At 42.7% G+C, this 5,100-nt stretch overlaps 1 pseudogene; it reads left to right on the forward strand.

Annotated features, from left to right (window-relative positions):
• Window positions 1–2,119: 2,119 nt before the first annotated feature.
• Window positions 2,120–4,645, forward strand: LOC116565518 (annotated as a pseudogene).
• The last annotated feature ends 455 nt before the right edge of the window (window positions 4,646–5,100 follow it).

A 5,100-nucleotide genomic window follows, 5' to 3' on the forward strand; every position in this document is an offset into this window, starting at 1 on the left:
ATTACAGGTACTTTTATTTTTATTTTTATTTTAGAGTTGGGGTCTCTGCCACCCAGGCTGAAGTGCAGTGACCTGGTGGTCACAGTTGAATGTAACCTCAGACTCCTGGGCTCAAGCAATCCTCCCACCTCAGCCTCTTGAGACTTAGGGCTACAGGCATGTTTCAATACACCCAGTTAATTTTTATTTTATTTTTTGTAGAGACAAGATCTTGCTATATTGCCTCAGGGTGGTCTCAAATTTCTGGCCTTAAGCAATCCTCCTGCCTTGGCCTCCCAAAATGCTGGGATTATAGGTAGTTTTAATTCTTTTTTTCATATACTGGTTGAGCTAAGAATATCTCCCCCATATACTTTGTGTGCTACTGTGGAAACTAAGTTACATTGTAAAATATTTTCCAAATTGGGCTGGGTGTGGTGGCTCACGCCTGTAATCCCAGCACTTTGGGAGGCTGAGGCGGGCAGATCATAAGGTCAGGAGTTCAAGACCAGCCCAACCAACATAGCAAAACCCTGTCTTTACTAAAAAAAAAATACAAAAATTAGTTGGACGTGGTGGTGTGCACCTGTAATCCCAGCTACTCAGGAGGCTGAGACAAGAGAATCGCTTGAACCCAAGAAGCAGAGGTTGCGGTGAGCCGAGATCAGGCCACTGCACTCCAGCGTGGGTGACAGAGCAAGACTCTGTCTCAAACAAAACCAAACAAATATATATATATATATTTTTTTTCCCAAATTGCCTCTCTATTAAATATGAACAAAATTTTCTTTGAAAATCCCAAAGGCACCAACAAATCTAAGGAGGATAAAGAATGGAAAAAGTTAAATACTTCTAAAATATAGTACTTTTGTCACAGTCAGAATGGTTTAATAATGTGTTCAAAATGTTGGATGTTTTGAGATCTTCAGATGAAAGGCACTGCGGAAATAAGGTGTCATTACAGTTCATTTGACTACACCTTACCAAACAAATTTTTTTAAATGACAGAATCAAAATATGTAGCTCACCCTTCCTATCATAGTATCCCTTCAAACATGCAGAAAATCTCTAAACTATGAGTGAAGTTGAATAACAATATATAAAATTATGATCCCCAAAATGAAAACACAGTATCGTATCCCTTAAATAGTGAACTGATAATTAAATAATATGTATGTATCTATTTATTTATTTTTGAGACAGTCTTGCTCTGTGCCACAGGCTGGAGTGCAGTGGCAGAGTCTCAGCTCACTGCAACCTCTGCCTCCTGGGTTCAAGCAATTTTTGTGCCTCAGCCTCCAAAGTAGCTGAGATTGCAGGCATGTGCCACCATGCCCAGCTAACTTTTTGTATATTTTTAGTAGAGATGGGGTCTTGCCATATTGGTCAGGCTGGTCTCAAACTCCTGACCTCAACTGATCTGCCCACCTTGGCCTCCCACAGTGCTGGGATTACAGGTATGAGCCACTGTGCTGGCCTAAATAATATTTTATAGAGAGGAAATGGTAAATGGTGTTTGGGCAAATAAATATTTAAAGAAAAGACTTGTCAACATAGATATGTAAAGCTAAGATGATCTCTCATCTTATATATTGTCATAACTTTTTTTTCCATTTATTTATTTTACTGCATTTTAGGTTTTGGGGTACATGTGAAGAACATGCAAGATTGTTGCATAGGTACACACGTGGCAGTGTGATTTGCTGCCTTCCTCCCCATCACCTACATCTGGCATCTCTCCCCTTGCTATCTCTCCCCAGCTCCCCACCCCGCACCGTCCCTCCCCCATTTCCCCCCAACTGACCTCAGTGCGTAGTGCTCCCCTCCCTGTGTCCATGTGTTTTCATTGTTCAACACCTGCCTATGAGTGAGAACATGTGGTGTTTGATATTCTGCTCTTCTGTCAGTTTGCTGAGAATGATGGTTTCCAGGTTCATCCATGTCCCTACAAAGGACACAAACTCATTGTTTTTGATGGCTGCATAATATTCCATGGTGTATATGTGCCACATTTTCCCTGTCCAGTCTATCATCTATGGGCATTTGGATTGGTTCCAGGTCTTTGCTATTGTAAACAATGCTGCAATGAACATTCGCGTGCATGTCTCCTTCTTGTAGAATGATTTATAATCCTATTGTCATAACTTTTATTATTTTCCTCTCCAAGAAAAAAGTCAGAAGTTTATTTGTGCTGAGAATTCAGGAATGCCTTTCCATATCATGTGGTTTAGTTTGATGATTGTTTTAGGAGAAACAGGCTACCTGTAATGATGTGATTTTTTTCAATTCATTCCTGTTTTCCTTCCATGTTCATGGGTTTTTATTCATCCAAATATTATGGGGTGAACCCACATCAAAGGACCTTGACCGCAAATTGCTGAGAACACAAGAAAACCAATGAAAAATCTTAACACCATTCAAAGACGTTTGTCTCTTACAGCACTGTAGTAACACAGAAGAATGTGGTCACCCTTCTGGAATAGTGAGTGAGCCAAGTAAGCTCACTCACTTGTAAGTGTTTGATTCAGGTCATGTGCCATTTGGCTGGGCTATTCAACACAACTGTAAACTCGGAAATGGATTTACCAAACACGTTTATTTTCTTTTAGATTGTTTACAAAATCTTTCTAAATAATGTTGAAACTTAAAATGTATATTTATTATAAAAGCAACATGTGTTCACTGTACAAACGCTAGACAACAGGAGAAAAAACATATTTTGTATTCTGTGTTGAACATTTTTCATCTAAATCCTAATCTCTCCAAAAACATTCTCATCTTTTCCTTTCTACAAACATTATTTAACTCTTATGAATAAACACAATGTTTTTTTATTATTGGGATCATCATTTTGCATATTCTATGTAAAATTTGCCGACATAAGAAACAGGGGACAAATAAGAACATCCAAATAAATCCCCACCAGTGACCCTTTCCTTAGGTATAATCACTGTTAACTTGTTGGATGTCTGTTTTTCCAGAATTTTCTCAATTTGCAAATCATTGTCAGAAGCAATAGGTCTTAAGTTGATTTATTTGTAATTCAAAAATGCATTGGCTCTGTGCATTCTGAAGGTATACATTTTTCCATCTTCTACTCCACATGCTGCTAAGAACTATGAGAAAGTCACCATTGACAAGTTCCTAGTTGGCAGTGGGCAGGGCCTTGCTGAGGACCCCAGGCTGGCCTCCTGCTGCTGGTTCATCTGCGTGTTCCCTCAGCTGCCGCCTTTCAACCTTGTCTACCCATGGTGGCCTCTGGTGCCGCGGTGGCGGTTGCTGTTTCTACAGCAGCTCTCTCTCCTTCTTCCCTCTCTACTAGATTGTGGAGTTCGCTCGCCGTAGTTTTATCCACTGTGACCACCAGGCTCTTGGGAACCAGCAATGCGTCATGTCTTGTTCTTGCTGCCTGGTGAAAGACATACTGGCTGACCTGATAGCTAAGGAGCAGGCCAGACAAGACTTTCAGGAAGCAGCATGGCAAGGTGGTGGGCCAAATCACTGCAGACATGATGTATGGTGGCATGAGAGGCATTAAGGGATTGGTGTATAAAACATCAGTTCTTGATCTGGATGTGGGCATCTGTTTCCGAGGCTTTAGCATCCCTCAATTCCAAAAACCAGTACTCAAGGCTAAAGGGTGGGGAAGAACCCCTACCCAGGGGCTTATTTTGGCTTATTTTGAGCAGATCCCCAGAGAGGAATAGGTATCTTGGCTCTCATGAGAGTGGGCAAAGAGGGCAGCTCTGCCTTCCTGTTTGGACATTTTCCCACCAATCTACACCCATGTCTGAGCTCAGTGCAGCCATGGCAGCCTTAAATAATTGCTGAGCACATGCAGAGGGTGCCGGCAGAACCAAGTACTGGGAGTTGATTTATGAAGACTGTGTGGATCTAATCGCAAAGCTACCTTGTGTTGCAGAAAAGGTCTACTGAAATCGCTACCAACAGGGCAATGGTATTGGGTCCACTGACTCTAAGCTGGACCCACAGTTTCACCAACATGTTAGGCTATACTGACGCTCAGTTCACTGAGCTCATGTGCCTGTAGCTCGTCATCCACAGTAACCAAGAGTGCAGCAATGTAAGTGCCCATACCAGCCACTTGGCAGGCAGTGCACTTTCAGACCTTTCCCTGTCCTCTGCAACAGCCGTTAACAGGCTGGCTGGTGCAATTCAGGAAGTGCTTGTCTGGCTAACACAACTACAGAAGGAAGTTGGCAAAGATGTGTCAGATGAGAAGTTATGAGATTACCTTCAACTCGGGATGGGTTGTTCCAGGCTATGGCCATGCAATACTAAGAAAGACTGAGCCACGATATACCTGTCAATGAGAGTTTGCCTGAAACACCACATAATGATCCCACGCTTAAGTTGGTTGCTCAGCTATACGAGGTTGTCCCCAGTACCTCTGCGAGCAGGGTAAAGCCAAGAATCCCGGGCCCAATGTAGATGCTCATGGTGGGGTACTATACAGCACTATAGCGTGATGGAGATACATTGTCACACGGTCCTGTTTGGGGCATCACAAGCATTGGGTGTACTGGCACAGCTCATCTGGAGCCGAGCCCAAGGCTTCCATCTAGAAAGGCCGAAGTCCATGAGCACAGGTGTTCTGATGAAGTTTCTGGACTCTAAGTCAAGATAAAACTGGAGACCAGGGGAAGCTGACCGCCACAAAGTGAGGAAGCCTTGCCCAGGTGTGGTGGCTCATACCTGTAATCCCAGCACTTTGGGAGGCCCAGGCGGGTAGATCCATGAGGTCAGAAGATCAAGACAATCCTGGCTAACATGGTGAAAACCCATCTCTACTAAAAATATTAAAAAAATTAGCCCCGGTGTGGTGGCACATGCCTGTAGTCCCAGCTACTCGGGAGGCTGAGGCAGGAGAATTGCTTGAGCCTGGGAGGCAGAGGTTGCAGTGACCTGAGATCACACCGTGGCATTCCAGCCTGGGTGACAGAGCAAGAGTCTGTCTCAAAAAAAAAAAAAAGAAAAAAAGAAAAAAAGTGAGGAAGCCTTAAAAAAATGTATACTTTTGTTTCAGGTGGTTTTAAAGACTTATTAGATTATATCTGAGGCATTGATAATACGTTTGAGGTCAAAATATAAATCAAGACT

The sequence above is a fragment of the Sapajus apella genome, unplaced genomic scaffold (genome assembly GCF_009761245.1).
Source record: "Sapajus apella isolate SASKATOON/1434 unplaced genomic scaffold, GSC_monkey_1.0 scaffold40, whole genome shotgun sequence".
Classification (NCBI taxonomy): domain Eukaryota; kingdom Metazoa; phylum Chordata; class Mammalia; order Primates; family Cebidae; genus Sapajus; species Sapajus apella.